The following is a 21,188-nucleotide window of genomic DNA, read 5'->3' as shown; positions in this document are numbered from 1 at the left end:
ATTCAAAAACAAGCTAGATGAGAATGGTGAGATTACTAGAAACAAAGCTAGACTAGTATGCAAGGGTTATGCTCAAGAAGAAGGATTAGACTATGGGGAAACATTCACCCCTATTGCTAGAATGGAAGGAGTAAGAACTTTACTTGCATATGTTGCATATAAAGATTTCAAAGTTTATCAGATGGATGTAAAGTCTACTATTTTAAATGGTATACAAGAAGAGGAAGTCTACATTGAACAACTAGAGGGATTTGTTGATGAGACCAATAGTGATATGGTTTGTTAACTACATAAAGCACTCTATGGTCTGAAACAAGCACCCAGAGCATGGTATGAGAGACTTCATAAGTATCTTGTGCAAATAGGATTTGTAAGAACTGATGATAATAGCAACATGTACATCAAATCAAAAGAAGGTAAGGATATTATTGTATCTGAAATCTTTTTGGATGACATAGTGTTTGGAGGAAAGGAAGTTCTTTGCAAAGGCTTTGCTGACAAAATGAACCATAAGTTTGAAATTTCTATGTTTGGAGAGATCAAATTTTTTCATGGATTGCAAGTACATCAACTAAAACATGGTGTATTTGTGACACAATCAAAGTACATCAAAGAGATGCTTAAAAAATTTGGATTGGAGGAGTCCAAACCAATCAACACGCCAATGGCAACAGGAAATGAGCTATCCAAAAATGATGAATCAGCTGAAGTCAATCAAATAATGTATAGATCCATGATTGGAAAACTACAATATGTTGTACATAGCAGACCAGACATAACATTAGTAGTTGGAATAGTAGCTAGATTCTTTGCTAATCCCAAAGAAAATCATCTCATAGCAGTAAAAAGAATAATGAGGTATCTCAAAGGAACTGATAACTTTGGTCTATACTGCAAAAAGAATGGAAAGTTTGAACTCAATGCATATACAGATGCAGATTGGGGAGGCAACATTGATGACAAAAAAATCACAAGTGGAGGTGCATTATTTTTAAGTAAAAGGCTAGTTACTTGGACTAGCAAGAAACAAGCATGCACATCCCAGTCCACTGTAGAATCAGAGTATGTGGCAGTTGCAGTCAATTGTACAAACATTGTGTGGCTCACACATCTATTGAAAGGAATGAAAGAAGAGGTAACAAAACCTGTGATATTGTATTGTGATAATACAAGTGCTATAAACATATCTAAAAATCTAGTAATGCATGCAAAAACCAAGCATATTGCAATCAAGTATCATTATGTCAGAGAATTGGTAGAAGACAAACAAGTGAAGTTGGAATTGTATATGAGCAATGTTAGTATGCTAATAGAAACCAAATTTAAATAAAGCTTCTACAAACTAAACAAAATTCATAAAATTCAAGATAGACTAAGCTGAGCTCTCAATTGAGAATATGAGCCATTAATGGACTCTCTCAATAAGAAGCTCTCTTGTTGAGTGGATTTGTCTAAATAGATAGGATGTATGCGCAAGATTTATGCTTCAAAAAGGGCTTCAAATGGAGTTGGAATTTGGGTGTGAGTGTATGGTTTTGATGTAAAATGGCTTCTTAAAATGGCATTATGACTTTACTTCATGGATTGTGTTATTTTGTAAAGGGGAAGGATCCAATTTATAGGCAAGAGGCTTGAGGGATTGAGGGCTAAGATGCAAGGATGGGAAAAAGCTCATGGAGGGCTCAGATTGCATGAGAGGAGAGCACATGGATTGTGTTTCCTTATAGCCAATCAAGGAGTGACACATGTCACAGGGTGAGAGGATGGAGGAAAGGGGAAGGATGAGTCAACAAAGGAGGCTCAAGGGATAAAATCTTCATAAAGACCCTCATAATGGCTTGTAAGAGTAATAAAAGGGCTTGGAAGAGTCATTTATTGCCTAGTGGGCTTCATAAAGTTTTATGGTTGAGATATTTTGAGGGAGATGAGAGCAATTTCGACTTGGGCTTGATTGGGAGGGTTTTAAGCTTGCTTAGGATTGTGCAAATGATTAGAGGATGGTTTAGAATGGTTTAGGATTACCTTAGGGATAGGCAAGTGGATGGCATTTAATGAGGGTGGGCGAAGGAGGAGATATTTGTTAACTTTGGCTTGGGTTAGTAAGTCTTAACCCATGTTTAGAGAGTGTGACAAGGTTAGGAGGGGATTAGGATTAGGTTTAAAGACATCTTCTAGAAGAGTCTAGACTTTGGATGAGGATAAAGACTTTCTAGAATAGTCTAGAATTTCCTAGGATAAGGATGAAGACTTTCTAGAAGAGTCTAGAACTTCTTAGGATGAGGATAAATTATATTTTTAGAAAATAAATAAAGTTTTATTTATTTCAAGGGTTTTGGTTGAGGAGATATTTATTAAAACTTTTTTAATAAACATGAGGATTAATATTTAATCTTAATTAAATATTTTGAGTTGGGATTAGGGGTAGGAAATGATGGGATTAGCCTTTAATCAAAATTAAAGAAGGATTAGAAGATTTTGGAAGAGGTTAGTGGTCTTAAGGAAATTGGCCAAGTTTTGGGAAAAAAATAAATTTTTTATTTATTTTGGGTTTTTTTGGTCAATTTATTAATTAAATAATTAATAAATAAGGAAATAATGTTTAAATAAGATTTAAACATTTTTGGGAGAGATTCCTTAATTAAATATTTTAAATTAAGATAAAGCAATTTAATGGCATAAAAATAAATTAATTAATTAATGATGACATCATAAAAAAATTTAGAAAATAAAAATACTTTATTTTCTAATGGTTTTTAGGTGTCTACATTTTGCCCCTCTTTGATGTGATGCCGCAAGTGGCATGGCATCAAAGATAAGAAAATAAGATGCCCAAGGCTAGAGCAGAAGAGGAGACAATGGACTGCAAGATGCCCCCTCAAGAAGGCGGGGAGGAGAGAAAGCGAGGCTCGATGACTTCTTGAAAAGTACAAGAATCTGAGATGAGCAAGAAGACTCAGATTGGCAAAGAGAAGGGACTGAATTAGCTCAAACTCTCACTATGGGAGAATGATAAAGGAGAATCAGATGCACAAGAGGAAGCAAGCTTAAGACTTTAGGGAAGGTGGAGGATGAAGGAGTAGAGTGCTATAAAAAGGAATCTAGGATAAGGAGATGGATGAGGGGATTATAAAGCTTGATGCAACATGATTTCAAAGAGTCAGGTTGGCAAAAGATGGGTTTCGGAGATCCTTAGGACTAGGATTGTGGATCTCGAAAGATGAGGCTTGGTGGATTGATTTTGATTGGTGGATCCCTAAGACTAGGATTGTGGATCCCTAAAGCTAAAGGTGAGGAGTGATTCAAAGAAATACTGATGCATAAGCTAGGGTAGGAGAGACGGATGCTGGATATGGATGGGGGATAATGGAGATGAAGGAAAACCATTGAAGCTTTTTGAGCGGGGGGATACTTCAAAGAGAAGTACCACCATGTAGTTGAGCACTAAATTTTCTATAGGACTGTTGGTTAATTGCCAAGGTTACCAAGAACATCAAGGCCTTTTCACCAACTGTCTAGAGGACTAACGGACTGACTCAAAACAAACACGCAAGGATTGCCCCAGCATCACACATGAATCTCGAAAGAATCAGAGTGGAACCGACACTGGGTAACCCACAAGCAGAAAAGAAAAACAAACAAAAGACTTGATCAAGACCTTACGCCTAGATTGCCCCATTCGCAGTATACCATGATATGGAAGATCATAGCAACTTTGAGGAGGGAACAAAAAGATTGTTTGGAAAAGATATTTCAAGACCCAAAAGGGAAGATTCCAAATCAAAAGAAAGTGAAAATCCAAAAGAGAAACATTTGCCAATGAGATGGGTAGGATGAGGTACTAACGGACCAAGATCAGACATGAGGAAAGCTATATCCTACAAGGATCTATCAAAGAGCACCTAAGCTAGTGGATCTGGATGAGTGATGTGTCTGGCAAGCTAAACTAAGAAGGATAACACTTTTGTGATAGGAGATCTAGCTAAAGGATGCATTGGGATAGCTAACCAAGGCTTGTGCGATGTGTACAAGATGCTGATCAAGGAGGAACTGACACAAAAGCTGGATAGATACAATGGTACTAAGCTAAAGAGGATGTACAAGCTGATGGACCAAGATATTTACAAGCTGAAGCTAACCAAGATAGTTACAAGCAGGCAAAAGCTTAGGATGATAAGATAGCGGATGGTTCGATGTTGTGCAAGATGCGAAAGCTAAGGGTGAGGTGATAGTGAAAGATATAGATTTGGCAAGATGCATCCAATGATGATGAGAGATTTTGTGACCAATTATAGCTAGAGGAGTAGGATGAGATGGCTGGATAGGATGGTAGATAGCTAGGATTATGATGGATATAAAGAGATGACATTGGGTTTGCATGAGGATAGCCTAGAGCTAGATACCAATGACAAGGGAGGATGGACAAGACAAGATCTCCAAGGAATATAGTGCCCCCAATCAAAAGATAACATGTGGAAGGAGGTCTTATGATGGATGTGATAGGATTGAAGCTAGGATGGAAAAAGCTGAAGGGGCTAGGCAGATGGATGATAGCTGGGATGGTTGGTTGAAGCTTTAGGAGATAAGTGGATGGTGTGAGATGGAAGATGGAGGGTGGAGGAAAGGTGGATGGATTGGAAGATGGAGTTGGATGTCAAGAGATGACCAAAAGCATGAGGGTGATAGGCTAAGCTGGGGATGGAGGGATTATGCATGATGCTTGTTTGCCAAGTTTTCATCATGGTACTTGGCCAAGGCGCTTGAATTGCCAAGTTTTCACCAGTGGACGCTTTATTTTTCTTTACTTTTTTTTTGAATTTTTGACTTTGGACTTAGCTAGAATGATTTTGGCTTTCTTCAGCTATTTTTGGCTCATAGATGTTGGTAGGATGGATGAAAAAGGATTGGATTGAACAAGTGTAATGGTGGGTGGGAGTTTGATAGATAATGGATGCGAAGACATAAGGCTTGTGGGTAAATGGATGAGGAAAATGGAAAGATCATCTTTGGCACACACCTTGAGATGTGATAAAGTAGTGGGACAGATGGTTTTGAGTGAGGTTGAGGAGAAAATGGAGGAAGAGAAAGATAAGGACTAAAAGTAGAGTTGGAAGATGGAGGATGGGAAATTTAGGATAAGAAGCATATGGACTAAAAGTGGATTGGGGGGATGAAGGATGGATGGATGAGGCTTTTTGAGTAGCATGAATGGATTCCAATTGAGATTTTTCTTTGAGATGGATTTCTTTTATGAGCATCTTGGGTATCCACATGATTTTTGACTTTTTTAGCTTGGGCTTTTGTGGCCTCTTGACTTTTTCTTTGATTGGGATTAAATGTTTCTTGTTTTGAACATGTATTTTAGAAGGGACATGTTGAGACTTGGATTTTTGTGGATTTTTGGATTTATTCTTTTGTATTTTGGCATCCAATATGCTTCTATTAGCCATGGGATGGGAACAAGAGCATGGAGGAGATGGAGGGATAATTGATGGAGTGATAGGGTTTAAAGGTTGGAAGGGATTCAAGGGTGAGTGCCTTTGATGATCAAGCTGGTGGATTTGAGGGGATGGCAGGATAGATTGGAACATAGGATATGGATGGATATAATTGCCCAAAATGGATGGAGGGAAGGAAGGATATGGGCCCAAAATAGATGGAAACAGGGAAGGTGTAGGTCCCAAAATAGATGGAGGGGATAAAGGATTCATATTAGGTATGTAAGGACCCAAAATGGATGGAAAGGGTGTGGGATTTAGATAAGGGATATATGGACCCAAAATGGAGGGTTGGAGATAAGGAGTAGGATGAGGGCCCAAAATAGATGTGGAATAAGATGGATGGGAACTTTGGGGTGGAGATGGAAGGACTTGGGAACATGGAGGAATAGCGGGGATACCAACATCTAGAAATAAATTTTCATTTCTTTTTTCAATATGATGTTCATTATTTGGAACACAAGATGTGAGTCCATTACTAGCTGAAGGAGTTGGAGCTTTGAATATGATAATTAGTTCTTCTTCGATGGATCTATCATCATGGATTATGGGAGATGTATGATCATGAAGCAGAGGAGATGGGAGGATAGGATCTTGAGTTGGGTGGGCTGAGGGAAAGGGATCTTGAGATGGAGTAAGTAAGATGGTAGGATTTAGATATGGAGGGGATGGTAAGAGTGGATCATGTAGGGGAATAAGTGGGATTGCGAGATCTGCTATTTTATCGGAGGATATTTCAACATGCTTTTGGACAAGATCTTGACAGGAATAGATGGGAGTGGATGCATGAGGTTCATTATATGGGATTTGGATAATGCTTCGAGGAGGATATGTGGATGGGATTTGGAGCAATTCAATGTGTGGTGGGAATTTGATTCTTGCGGGAAGTGGAAGGATTTTAAGAAATTTGATGGATGGTATGGGGATGATAGCTATGGGAGATGGGGATGATATTATAGATGGGGAAGCTTCATCGCTGACTACTTCACATGGTCGGATTAGATGACATGGCTTATCGACTGTTGGAGGTGGCTTTTCTTGTATTTCCTCTAGGAGATTCTTTGGAGACTTGTGTGTCAGAGGTGGAGGTGGTGGATTGATAGGAATAGCTGGTGTCATGAGGGTAGAAGATTGGAAGCTTGGTTGATTGGGTGATGGAGGAGAAGCTGGGATATCAGATGGCATGACTAGATAGTTTGGAATAACTCTTGGATTTTGGGGGATGCTTGGGGGAATGTTTCTAAGGCTTTCAATATACCCATCATAGTCAACAAGATTTTCATCATCATTGGAATAGGAGGTGGCAAGAGCAAGGACAATACAACCGAACACATCATGATAGGTTTGGGATTTCATGTTTTGATGATGAGTCGAATGGGGATGGGGTCTTGCATATGGATGAACAAGAAAGCTCATGGTTGGATTTGGATTAAGCGTAGATTTTTGATTAGCTAATGAAGGATTTCCTAGGGAGAGTCAAAGCTATATGATAGACCTAAGGAGGATTGGCTGGAGATTTTTGGCTTTCCTGTGGATGGAAGAATTCAAGGGCATGCTGTCAAAAAGTGAGAGTTTTGCTTTCCTATATGCTGGATTGGTGGAGATTGTGTCGACTTAAGGATAGACTAATGATCCTATGGGAATGACACGATATTGACCACTTATGGATCCCAACCTTTAGCTCAAGGTGATGAGGGATAAAAAGTGACAAAGCTAGATTACCCTAGACAAAGCTCTGTCAAAGGGATAACCTTGGTTAGGCTAGTGGATTGGTCGAATTGATTTGATAGAAAATTCTAGCAGAATGAAAACAACTCTCTAAAGGCTTGGGTGTGATTTTGGATTGGGTTGCTAGCTGGCTAGGGGGGGATGATTTGGATGGACTTTGGATTTGTGATTGTTCTAAAGCAAAGAACTAAGGGAGCTTGGATGATCTTTTGATGAGGTAGTGACTACACTAAGTATGCCTTGAGCTGGGAGATTTCTGCTTTTCTGGAATTTTGACCAAAGTTGGCAAACATTCATTCAAAAGCTATGAACAAACAAGCAGACAAAATTTTAGAGCAAGCACGTCAAACACACCAACATCCTAGGAAGCTTTCTACAAGGATGAAATTTGTTATAGCTAGGGAGTCCTCAATATACGCAAGGTACATGAGGCCCAAATCCATAGATAAAACCAAGAAGATGTCACACAGCTGAGAGGAGCGGTAACCCACTTCTCCTCTTTCACTTCTCAAGGGTATAAAGTTCCTTGAGGCTTAGCCCGAGTCACAAAATATTGATTCCAAGAGAGGTGTCTTTGGATTCACCTCCCGATTTTTATACTCTGTCAGAACGCTGGAGTTGAGTTCGTCCCAAGGGGTGATGAAATCCCCAAGTAGGCCTCCTAAAAAATGTAAAACAAGACCACATACATGATCTTGGGCTTTAAAAGACACGTGTTTATTCCAATTGATGATTTAGATTTTGTAAGCTATGATTGAAGACACTTGTGATTATGGCATACAACGTTCATTCCAATTTGATAGCATCGTCAGCATAATAAAAGTTGAGATATTGTCAACATAAGAAATGCGAGCATCATTGAAAATGCGTCCAAACCATGTAATGTTCATTGATTTTTAGGCATTCAAGATTGAGTGTGAGTTTTTTTTAAGCCCAAAATCAAGATGTGTCAAAATTGATTTCCAAGTGCGCGCCCAGAGGCCCTCCACGTCAAGATTTGTCCAATTTTTATGTCCAAATAAAGTGTGAGCGAGATTAATGCGCATTCAAGGAATTTTCTAACTTAGAAAAACCACTACAGACCCAAGTGAGTGGAGTTTGATATTTGTGGAGCACTTAACACCCGCTTAGGTAGACCCATCCCCATAGATGGCGCTGAGATTGCAACCAATGGTTAAATTGATGGGCGATTAAAGAGGGTGAGCCCAACTACAAACTTACTCAAAGCGTCTTTATTAGTTTTTATAGCTTAGAAGATTTCAAAAATGTGGATTCTTTTTATGCCCCAAAAGATGACTATTTGATCTATGGCATTCAAGATTGGATTTGTTGTTTTAATCATGCATTCATAAACAAAACAAACTTGATTTTAATCCATGGCACTCAAGAGTGATTTTAGCAACATGCATTCAAAGACAAGTGATTAAACATTCAAGTTTTTTCCTTTGAGCATTCAAGATTGAGATTTTGTGTATTGTTTTAAGAACTTTGAAGTACTTTGTTTTAACCTTAGATCATTCAAGATTGTTTTGGACTCAAAAGTGAAAATAACTCTTTGGACATTGGTTTTTATTCAAGATTTTGTGTTCTAGTTTGCATATTTTAAGCCCAAAAATGATATTCCTAGGTTGTTTTGATGCATGAAAAACCTAAGCAACATTCAAGATTTTGCAACAAGACATTTGTTTGGAACAAATAACAAAGCTTTTAGGACAATTTTGGCAACCATTTAGGACTCTTAATTTTCATGACATTTTTAAAATAACTTTAAAATATTATCAAATGCGGTTCATTTTATCCTTGATTGATTCTTTGAGTTTGATTTAGATTTCAGTGTGCACTTAATGTTGATTTTGAACCTTTTGAAATGGAAACTTGAAGTTCTTTTTAAATTCTCAAAAATGAAGTGTTTCTAACTTTGCATGAATGCATCTAAAACCTTGATGTTGCAAGGATACAAATGATTGAATTGGTTTAGTTTCACTTGTTAAAAGGCTTTTTTTTTATATATAAATTTTTAATTTTTAATGGATTCAAGTATGATTTGGGGGTTTATTTTAAGCACCAAAAAGAAGTGTGTATGATCTTGCTTCCTTAAAAAAAAATGGTCAAGATCTCCCACAACAAGAAGAAGAAGAAGTAGATGGAATAAGAAGAATATAGACAAGAAGAGGAAGAAGAATTCCAAGTGCTTTGTCCACCTATAAGCTTGAAAAATCTGCAAACACTATAAGATAGATTATGAGTTCCTTTGTCTTTTTCATGCTCATGTGGACCTACACAACCAATTTATACAATCCTACCAATCACAAAAATAAGAAAAATTAGCCAAAATTAGCAAATGACATACAAAACTTGACTAAAAAAGCTAATGAAGATGACCCATGCGGGGTCCCACCGAGCATGCCAAAATGTATATGAGCAATGTTAGTATGCTAATAGAAACCAAATTTAAATAAAGCTTCGACAAACTAAAAAAAATTCATAAACTTAAAGATAGACTAAGATGAGCTCTCAATTGACAATATGAGCCATTAATGGACTCTCTCAATAAGAAGCTCTCTTGTTGAGTGGCTTTGTCTAAATAGATAGGATGTATGCTCAAGCTTTATGCTTCAAAAAGGGCTTCAAATGGAGTTGGAATTTGGGTGTGAGTGTATGGTTTTGATGTAAAATGGCTTCTTAAAATAGAATTATAACTTTACTTTATGGATTGTGTTATTTTGTAAAGGGGAAGGATCCAATTTATAGGCAAGAGGCTTGAGGGATTGAGGGCTAAGATGCAAGGATGGGAAAAAGCTCATGGAGGGCTCAGATTGCATGAGAGGAGAGCACATAGATTGTGCTTCCTTACAGCCAATCAAGGAGTGACACATGTCATAGGGTGAGAGGATGGAGGAAAGGGGAAGGATGAGTCAACAAAGGAGGCTCAAGGGATAAAATTTTCATAAAGACCCTCATAATGGCTTGTAAGAGTAATTAAAGGGCTTGGAAGAGTCATTTATGGCCTAGTGGGCTTCATAAAGTTTTATGGTTGAGATATTTTGAGGGAGATGAGAGCAATTTCGACTTGGGCTTGATTAGGAGGGTTTTAAGCTTTCTTAGGATTGTGCAAATGATTAGAGGATGGTTTAGGATGGTTTAGGATTAGCTTAGGGATAGGCAAGTGGATGGCATTTAATGAGGGTAGGTGAAGGAGGAGATATTTGTTAACTTTGGCTTGGGTTAGTAAGTGTTAACCCATGTTTAGAGAGTATGACAAAGTTAGGAGGGGATTAGGATTAGGTTTAAAGACATCTTCTAGAAGAGTCTAGACTTTGGATGAGGATAAAAACTTTCTAGAATAGTCTAGAATTTCCTAGGATGAGGATGAAGACTTTCTAGGAGAGTCTAGAACTTCTTAGGATGAGGATAAATTACATTTTTAGGAAATAAATAAAGTTTTATTTATTTCAAGGGTTTGGGTTGAGGAGATATTTATTAAAACTTTTTTAATAAACATGAGGATTAATATTTAATCTTAATTAAATATTTTGAGTTGGGATTAGGGGTAGGAAATGATGGGATTAGCCTTTAATCAAAATTAAAGAAGGATTAGAAGATTTTGGAAGAGGTTAGTGGTATAAGGAACTTGGCCAAGTTTTGGGAAAAAAATAAATTTTTTATTTATTTTGGGTTTTTTGGGTCAATTTATTAATTAAATAATTAATAAATAAGGAAATAATGTTTAAATAAGATTTAAACATTTTTGGGAGGGATTCCTTAATTAAATATTTTTAATTAAGATAAAGGGATTTAATGGCATAAAAATAAATAAATTAATTAATTAATAAATGATGATGTCATCAAAAAAAATTTACAAAATAAAAATACTTTATTTTCTAAAGGTTTTTAGGTGTCTACAGGAATATATTCAGACAAAGAACAAATTGCAGATATTTTCACCAAACCATGTCCCAAGGATACTTGTGAATATCTTAGAGGCAAGTTGGGAATAATACCCCTAACTCAAGTAGTTTAAAGCAACAAGGATGTTGCCCTGCATCAATAGGAACAAATCATTAGAATATTAGAAGAATGATGCAAAGGATAATAGCAGGAGCAAAAACTCCAAATCAGTCACAAGCATGGTGATAGAGGGAGAAAGACATCAAGAAGGCCAAACTTATATTTTGCATAATTAAGATGCTACATCTTTGGCATTTATGTCAAAGAGGGAGAAATATGCAGAAACTTGATCAATACAAAGAAAGAGGGAGATATGTATGAAAGAGGGAGATATATGAGATCAGTAGTAAGGATGCAAGTAGCCAGGACAAGTAGCAGACAACGTATACAATCTTGGTGGTAACTAAGTTGATCAATTGATCAGTTTGATTTTGCCATCAATGCCAAAGAGGGAGATTGTTGCAAATGATTGAAAAGATCATGAGGAAAATTGTTGGAATGATCATATGGAACAGGTAAAGAATGCTCTCAATCATTGTTTTGTCATTGATGTCAAACTTGCTACTTGTAGGAATGACAATTGCTTTAGTAATCCAAATACTATCAATTGGTTGATTGACAAGGAGGAGGCAATCAATAAGATGTAACTAGAACACCTATAGAAAGGTTGAAGTTATGATGTTGTAATGAAGTCCAAGGATCAGCTAAGCCATTGATAAAAAAGTGTATTTATGACATACTCTAAGACACAGAGAATAGGCACATTGAAAAATATCAAAGATGTAAGGTTTTAGCTAAGTCATTTGTAAAGCCTAACTAAGATCATTAAGGAGCTGAACAAAGTCCTAATTGAAGTCGAGCAAGTGCCGAGTGAACTTTAGATGCCGAGCAGATACAAGTGTGATGCAGGAGCATCCAGAGGTATAAGGGCAATCCTGTGTCACCCAAAAAAAATGTACTTAGACTTAGTTTCTATTTCATGTGTTTCCATTTCTGGATACCCATTTGGGTCAAATAAAGGTTCTAACTCTCACAGTTCCACTATTAGTGTTCTAGGATAGAGTATTTGAACACCTTGGGATATGTGTAAATGCTGAAAAAATAGGAGTATGTAATTGAGCCATCATTTTGGTGAACTAGGAGGTGTAAATTGACCAGATGAATGTAATTGCAATTTAGAGCATTCCAGAAAAAGAATCAGGTCAAAAGGCCCCACGGTTTGAAAGTTACCACAGTTTTTCAGTTTTTGGAGACCTCCTAAGAATGCTACAAAGTCAGGTTAGGGGCATTAAATGACCTAAAAAAGGGTTGAAAAATGGGAGATGAGTGAAACTCATCCATAGGACTATAGAGCACTTTGAGAGCTTTCTGAAAATGTAAACGGTTCGTCAATCGGAGCTACAGTTCAAAAGTTATGCCTCCTAGAAGTTCGGTTAGCATTTTTGGATTCTTCTAGATTTGCACCAACTTCTAACGTGGCTTTTGGAGCCTTCTACTCTGTTGATGGATGCCTACTAGCACTTTCTAGAATGTACTCCTAGTCCTTAACCCTCTGGGGTCTTTTTAAGGACATTTTTGGCATTGTAAAAGGTAGTTTGGAGTGGAAATTGAGAGGAGGTACCAAAGGAAGAAATTATCTCTAGTTTTGTGCTATTGTAAGCCCTTAGGGCATGTTTTGAAGTTTATTTTCTCTGTACTGAATGTACTAGCTTATTTTCATAGTTAATGAAATTTCTCTTTTCCTATCGTGTCCATTCTATGCTTGGGTTGTGTCCCCATCAAAGTGTCGAGTAAAAACAAGTGTCGAGTAGAACCGAGTGCCAAGCAGAAACAAGTGCCGAGTACCAACCAGAAACAAGTGTCGAGTGTTGAGAAAAAATAAGTGCTGAGTGCAGAGCAAAAACACGTGTCGAGTGTCGAGCAGAATAAAGTGCAGATCAACACAGATTTTCTGAACATCAGTAAACCAATAGTGTCGAGTTGCTGCATTATTTCAAAAATCAAAGTTTCGTCAGATCTAAGCTGACAAGGTTGTTATCTAGAAGTCTGTGAATTAAATAAAAGATAAGAGTGATGAGCTAGTGGCATAGAACACCATGTAGAACATTTTTTGAGAATACAACTAGACTCTAGATGAAGTTTTCTAGATAAGAGCAAGATATGGGGTAGATACATTGTATCCTACCTAATCCATTTTAAACCCTAAAGTTGAGAAGGGAGAATCGAGCGGCAAAAGCAAACCAAATTTCTATTTAAAGAGTCATAAGGTCAAAAATAGAGAGAAGAGGTCAAGCATGAATGCATAATTGCTGAAGGAGGTGCTAAGGAGTAAGAAAGTATAGTTACTCTACTTCAACAGATGACCATAGATATGGATGCATTGGTATGATGAGTAAGAAGACACAAGGAGACAAAGCTTGAGATGACAAGCTGTAAGAGTTGAAGTGATTAAAAGCCAAGAAAAAGGACTGAACTGAAGAGTGATCTAAAATCTGCAAAGTATGTTGTAAGTTATATCAGATCAACAATCCATTATTGTTACTCTCTAGAAATTGTAACATATAGTTTAAATCCTATGGACTTAGGTTGGTTTAATAGCCATGTTGTAAATCCTGTAATAGGGTGACATTCCAAGTGAATGTTCTAAAGTCCTTTGATCAGGCCCATTCCTAACAGTATGGTGAAATCCTCTAACAAGGTCACATTTAATAGTGTGTTGTAAGCCTTTAATAGGGCATCACTTTAGAAGAGTGAAAATCAAGTAGCATGTTACTGGTGGTTTTTTCCAAATTGGGTTTCCACGTTAATCACTGTGTCATGTGTTGATCTTGCATGTTTTATTTCTACATGTTGATTTGTTGTAACTTGCTAAGATGGTTGATTTAAGTTTGGATGGATGAAAAGTGTATGGATTTATCATAAGTAGAGAAAAAGTATTATTAGGGCATTTGGACCTTGGGTAAATGATTCACCACCCCCCCCACCCTCTTAGTTATTCTAAAGAATTCTAAGAAAATTAAATATGCAGTTCCATAGATACCTCTCTTGCTTAGTTTGAGATAACATGATCACTTTCTCCATTAGATTTCGTGACCTTAGCTCCATTTGCTCAACTGTTTCTATCTTTTGTTCTCTTTTTCCATTTTTGATTCATTTCCTTTTCAATTTTCTCAATATCTACTTTTCCCTTTCCTTTTTATTTTGTTTGATTTTTTTAATGTACTTGAGTCCTACAATTCTTGTTTAGATGTCTGAACTTGTAACATTTGGAACATACATTGTTAGGTGCATTATTCTTCCTCTAATTTATCTAGTAAATTTTTTTCTAGGATCTATATTCATATGCTCTATGCCCATACTTATAATAGTTATAGCAACATCCTTCAAATTTAGGTGGAGTAGATGCATTCCTCATCCTTGATCTATGCTCATGTAAAGTTAGGTTTAAGATTTTACATACCATGTTTACTTTGACAAATATTTGTAGTATGACCAAGTTTTCCAAAGTCGTAGAATGTTGTTTTTCCTTTAGTTTTACATTCCTTAGCTCTCCATTCCTAGATGATTCATGTTTTTAAGTGCATGAATGTCCTAACCCATCAAAATATCTAGATGACTTCATAAGTTCTTCAAAGTACTTCATTAACTCTTTAGGTTTTTTGAATCTCTCCATAGATTTTTTTCAATTTTCAACTCATTGTTTAGTATGTCTTTCTATGATTTGAGATTTGAAATTTCCACATCGCTGTGATTCAATTCCTAATTTGCAAGAATTAGTTGATTCATCATGTCTAGTTGTGTGTTTGTGAGCTTCTACACATCTAATATCCTTTCTTCTAGTCTTGTAGCCATTACTCTTTTGTCTTCTTCAGCCATAGTCATGTCTTCTTTGGCTTTCTTCTTTTGCTGAGTCACTTCACATAATCTTACTAATTGGATTTCATGTTCTGTTTTCAATCCTCTTATTTCTTCATTCAAAAGTTTATTCTTTTCAAGTAGATCTATAGATACTCTATCATTTGGATTGGTTGATTCAAATAGTCCTCCAATCTCAACTTCTTCATAAGAATTTTTTAAATATAGATAGCAATGTATATTCTCCTTTTTAGGGAATCCTTTATATATTTTCTTTCTTTCTCAAGTTTCTTCAGTATGAGTTGGATGTCAATCATCTAATTGTCAACAACCTTGGCCAATTTAAAAGCCTCCATCTTCAAGTGATTAAGATTCTCTCAGAGAACCTAGCTTTGATGCCAATTATTTATTGATGGAGATATAAATAGGATAACAAGATACTAAGAGGGGGGGTGAATCAGAATCTTAAGAACTTTTAATTTTCACCAATTCATTCACACGCTCATTAGTTATTATTTGCATGTAAAACTTGTAATGATAAAATTACTATATCATGTAAATCTAAACTATTACATGCATGAAAATAAACACATAACAAAATTTTTTTTATACAAAAACACTCCAAGGTGAACATAAAACTAGGGTGAGGATGAAACCCACCAATCTTTACTACTGTAGTAATAAAGTTAACCTATTATGGTTACAATGGTTGATCATAAAATATGATCTACCCTATGAGGGGTCTACCCTGTTTAAAGCTTAAGAGACTACTAGGTCTCACCTTGTTAGAGGATTTAATAGTTACAAAAAAGTAAGGACACTGTTAGGACATTTATAAAGATCTATTAAGACCGCTCTATTAAGAAATTTACCCTAATTCAAGTCAGATTGAATTGATTCAATACTTGACTCTCGGTATTCTCGAGATTGAATATGTCTTCTCTATTCACTTCACTACTATGATTAGGTCACTTTCTTTGTTAAGTGATAACAAAACCCTTTCACTAACTTTTGAACTAATCTTGATCCTTCACTTCACTAATCACATATTACTTCTTGTTCACATGCATACACCTCTCTCTCTCTCTCTCTCTCTCTCTCTCTCTCTCTCTCTCTCTCTCTCTCTCTCTCTCTCTCTCTCTCTCCCTTATCTGATTTAGGTTAAGATATTCTCAATTTTAAAAAGTTCCATAATTATTTTTCTAGATCCTTCCATATAGCCTCTCCATCTAAATCATTGATCGCAAAACATGGGGATATGTAATCCATGTCATTCATGCATAAAACTCTATGTAACAACCTCTAAAAATATTAAATATTCTTTCCATGTCAGCTAAAAAATGTGTTACCTCAAAATATTTTCCATTCCTAAATTTTATGTAAACTCTTCATTTCTTGGCCTTTACTATTTTCTAGACACTCAACACTACTTTTTCTCAGTCTGTATTGTGCTCAGCACAAACTATGTCACTTAGCTTTTGTATGCTTGAAACTGCATGGTCACTATTGAGCTCGGCTCATATAGGAAATACTCAGTGACCATAGACTTGCTCATCTCATATTGATCTTAATGCATTCTTTCATATGTACATAACTTGACCTATGTAGAGTAGCTCATTTGTAGTGATGACTATCTATCTTTGCCTTGTAAATGACTAAGTGTTTGACACTAATAGACAACAATAGTTAGAGATACCAATTTCAAAAAAATGATATTTTGATCCTTGTGAGGAAGAATTTTAAGGAATAACACCTAGGATATGATATTCACATTGTTTCTTATACAATATTAGGGATGGGAATCCCTTGGGCAGCTAAAATCCACAAGTTTCTATAACCTAGCCAGAATGTGGCCCTGTAACCATTTCTATTAGGCCTTACTACTAGGTAGTTGAAGCACCATATGAAATGGGTATAAATTGGCTTCTATTTTCTCTGAAAATGGTATAATCTAGATGAAGTGGCACATGACAACTCATGGCTAAAGGAATTCATAGCCCTAGTCGAGTCTCATGCTTTCTACAATGACAAGTACAATAGTACTAGAGTTTTCCAAATTCCCTTGTAGTCTAGTTTCACTTTCTATTTTGTTTAATCAAATTACAATCATTGTACATGTGTCTTCCTTAGATTTTAATTTTCAAGGAATGTCAATGAAATTTTTGGAGTTCCATATAAAATTATATTTTATTGTTATGCTTACTTATGCAATGTTTTGGCATTTTTTAATTTTCCCATTAAATTGTTGAGAAATAGAATATAACACTTAATATTGAATAAAAATAAAAATATTGAGGGTTAAAATGTAACAATTAATTTAAATAATAAATAACTTACTTCACCTTTCAGTTTTACTAGTATAGAATAATAGAATATATGGAATAGAATCAATAGTTACTTTACAATCAAATTTAATTATCCCTTGGATGGGCTTATTTTAGAATCAAATTTAAAGTACTATTGAAATTTTATTTTATTTTAAAAATTAGAAATATTCTACTATATTCAAGAACTATGTTAGTAATATTATAAAAGTGATGCCACAATTAGTGTTGGATAAAGAAAGATCAATGACTCTAGATGTTTTTTGGGCTGAATTTGGCAACAACCAACAAGCTTTTCTAAATGCCTGAGAAAGAAGACATTTATCAAGTGTGAAATAACTATGCTCATAGTAGCATTACTTGATCAACTTAGATCAATGACAAGAGATGATTTTTGGGAAAATCTAAGGAATGCTCAATGACTATCATAAATGCACCTAGAAAGAAGACACATGCCAACTATAGTCTCTAATAACTAATAGATATGATATATAAATTCTTTATGCTATGAAAGATCAATTATTTATTGTAGTGGCTTTTAAATTTTAATTAAAACTTTAAGTATGCTATATAAATTATATTAATATAACTATATTGTATTAGGTCCTTAATTATAGACTAATATTATAATATAATTATTGAAGTAGTTTTTTAAGTTTTTGTTGGTCTGAATTTTTGCATGATAAAATTCCTTTGTCCAGGAATAAAAAATTCAGATTGTGTGCATTAATGGTGAATAGGGTTTATGTTCTTTGGTCATCTAGATTTGTTAACCTTTGAAAAAAATTGTTAAAACCCTTTGTCTCATTCCTTTTGTAATTTTTGGGCGTGAAACCCTTTTAAAATTTGGGCGAATATTCCTTTTTCTCTTGTTTTTTTCCCATGCTGTCAAGTAACCTTTCCCCTCAAGTTCCTCACTATTTGATTTGAAAAGATCTACTGTTGTCGCTACCTCGCTATGAAGAGTTGAGCATTCTTTATACAAAGCAAGATAGCAAGTGACAAAAATTTTATAAAACAAGACTGTAAAATGAAAATACAGTGCCCAGGGATTTGTTTTTTGGCCAACTTTTCAGTCATGTGCACCTTGTAAGTACTATCAGAATAGAAAAATGGACCTAGTAGAAGCAGCCAAAAGTTGGTGCCAGATTAAAGGTCTTTCTGATGCCTCGCTACCTAACTGTCAGAAAAACTAAGCATCTTGCCATTAGTGAAGTAGCGAGGCGCCTTGAAATCAAAGACACGGTGGCCTCCAAGTTTCTTGGAGATCTTGGTCTTTCCAGGTGGCATGACGAGTAATAACTACTATTGTTAGAAGCAATTGGTAGGGGCAATGATTATTTGATGGGTTTTTACTCTTTTGACGTCGAGTTTTATTAAAATTACTAGAGCTCAATACCTCACTATAGGAAAAATTTGACATCTCGCCATTAGTGAAGTAGCAAGGCATCATGAAAGGAATAGCCAGTAGGACCTCAAGTGATGTGGAAGGGTGACAAGGATTAAGAGTAAGGTCTTGTTGGGTGCCAGTAGTGCAGACTTTCCTATGTCACCAGTGCCCTAGACCCACGCCCCATTCATAAAGTGTATAAGGGATTATGATCATCAGATCAAACTAGAATCAATAGTCCTGGCTATCTCGCTATGGAAAGTTGCAAGTTTTTTACTCTATGTGACATAGCGAGTATGGGACCCACCACTCTTTTGGGTACTTTGTGCAATTCCTCCACCTTTGATTTACTCTTAGATCAATGGTCATCACTATCTCACCATGAAGAGTTGCTTAGACGATATGTATAGCATGGTAGTGAATGAGGGCCCACCACTATTCCCTTAAGTAGTGCAGTAATATATCATCCACAAGATCAAGATCGAATCAATGGTTGTCACTGCTTCACTATGGCAAGGTGCTTGTTCTTTATGTATAGAAAAGTAGCAACCTATTGACACATGTCCTTAGTCGCCAGTGGGTCCAGACAAAAGTGCCATCAAGGAAGGAGTTGTGTATGTGGAAAATTTTCATTGGATTGACTAGCCAACTTGTCAAGAGGAATGCCAACTTGTCTTTCTCTGTATCCCATGATCATAGGATTTTTAAGGATCGATGGCATAGATTTAAACACAGAAGGTGTTGCCATTCTATGTATTAATTAGACATGAAAGCTTTGCATGTGAGGAAAAATAGAGTATAACACGGAAAATTTTATCAGTTTCACCTTACACGAACAAAGATTTTGAGCCTTTCCTGAGTAGAAGCAATTACTGAAGAAGATCATGCTAAAGTTTGGCAAGATTGTGAAGCGATTTGTTCACGAAAAATTTGCAAAAATACAGAGGAAAATGAGGATAGAATTCAAGTAAGTAATCCTACCATAATCTCTGTAAGTATCTCAGTTTTGTAAAGCATAATCAAAGATACCTTTGAAGAAGGAGTTTTCAGGTCAAGTGAATTATTTGGATAGAAATGTACATGATGATTTGCTTGAATTGCTTCCTGAGTCTACTATAGAGATAGTGCAAGTTAAAAAGTTGACCTCATTAAACCCTAGGTTAAGGATAGCAGATGGATTGTATGATAAGGGTAACTGGGTCTAGGATGCTCAAACCTCACGAACTAGTTTAAATTTATTCAAGAAATGGTTTGCAGAAAGAAAATTGTTTGCCCCACATGCCAATATATGGAATTTCAACCTAGGAAAGCTAGTTGTTCCCAATGTGTTTATGGATTATGATCTCCTTGAGGCCATAGCAAAGAGTTATGATCAAGCCACTATGGTAGTGGGAAGAGTAAATGGTGAAATTATAATCACCATTAGTTTAGAAGAGATTAGGGAAGTTTTTCATTTGGGACCTCTCACTAGGTATCATGTGCCCATTAATTTGATAGATTTAGAAAAGGAATATATGTCAAAGAAGGACATAATTAAACAAGGTGCACTGAAGGCCCACATTGGTAGAATTGGAACCCTATCAACAATAACATCATCCTCTAAAGAACCTTTCAAGAAAGCATGCTTCAATGCTAGGGTAGTAGAGATATATAGGACCTTGTGTAGAATTTTTGGAGAGGGTGAAGAAGATTTTATGCCTATGAGTTTCATGTATATGATTACTCAAATCTCCTCTTTTTGTGTGGATATAATTTTTTATTTTTCTTCTTACTTGGCTGATGAGATTCACAGTGGATTGGTTGGGATTTCCAAGGGAAAGGTGGAGAAGGTTTGGGGCCAATACTCCTTGTTGATGCACACCTTTTTGTTTAAGGGGGCTACATACTTTGGTAAAGATATGGTTTTGAATAGAGAACAAGAAGGGGAAGCACTGCTAGTTCAATTGTGGAGTGCCAATATAACTAGCGAAGTAGAAAATGCTAGTTTTGTTAGATTTGATAGGTACTTCACCTCCAAACTGAGGTGCCTCATATTGAGTGAAAATCCCAAGATCCCCAAGGCACTAATGCACCTTGTTAGGCCTATGGATAAATCCCATAATCTGAAGGTTTTACATAATTGGGGAGATATCATCCCATATTCAGTTTCAACTATTATCAAAATTTATGGATTCAAGGGAACACCTCATGTCCTACCTTACCAGGTGCCCTTAAAGGTAGGAGTAGCTGAATTCTTATGGTAGTTGGGAGGAGTAGAAGAAGCCTTTTTGCACAAAAGGGGAATAGGATCAATTTTTCCCACTTGCATAGTAGCCCACTAGTTTGTAATAACCAAGGAAAGGTGGGTCTTCTTCTATAGATTTCTGGATCAGTATAAGATGGTAGTATCTCACCCTTGCTTTTGTGATGTAGAGGGTTTCTTTAATTTGGCTCTTAGGCATAGGATCA

Source organism: Cupressus sempervirens, chromosome 10 (assembly GCF_028749045.1).
Source record: "Cupressus sempervirens isolate cs-2001-9-10 chromosome 10, ASM2874904v1, whole genome shotgun sequence".
NCBI lineage: Eukaryota > Viridiplantae > Streptophyta > Pinopsida > Cupressales > Cupressaceae > Cupressus > Cupressus sempervirens.
This window is presented reverse-complemented; position numbering follows the sequence as displayed.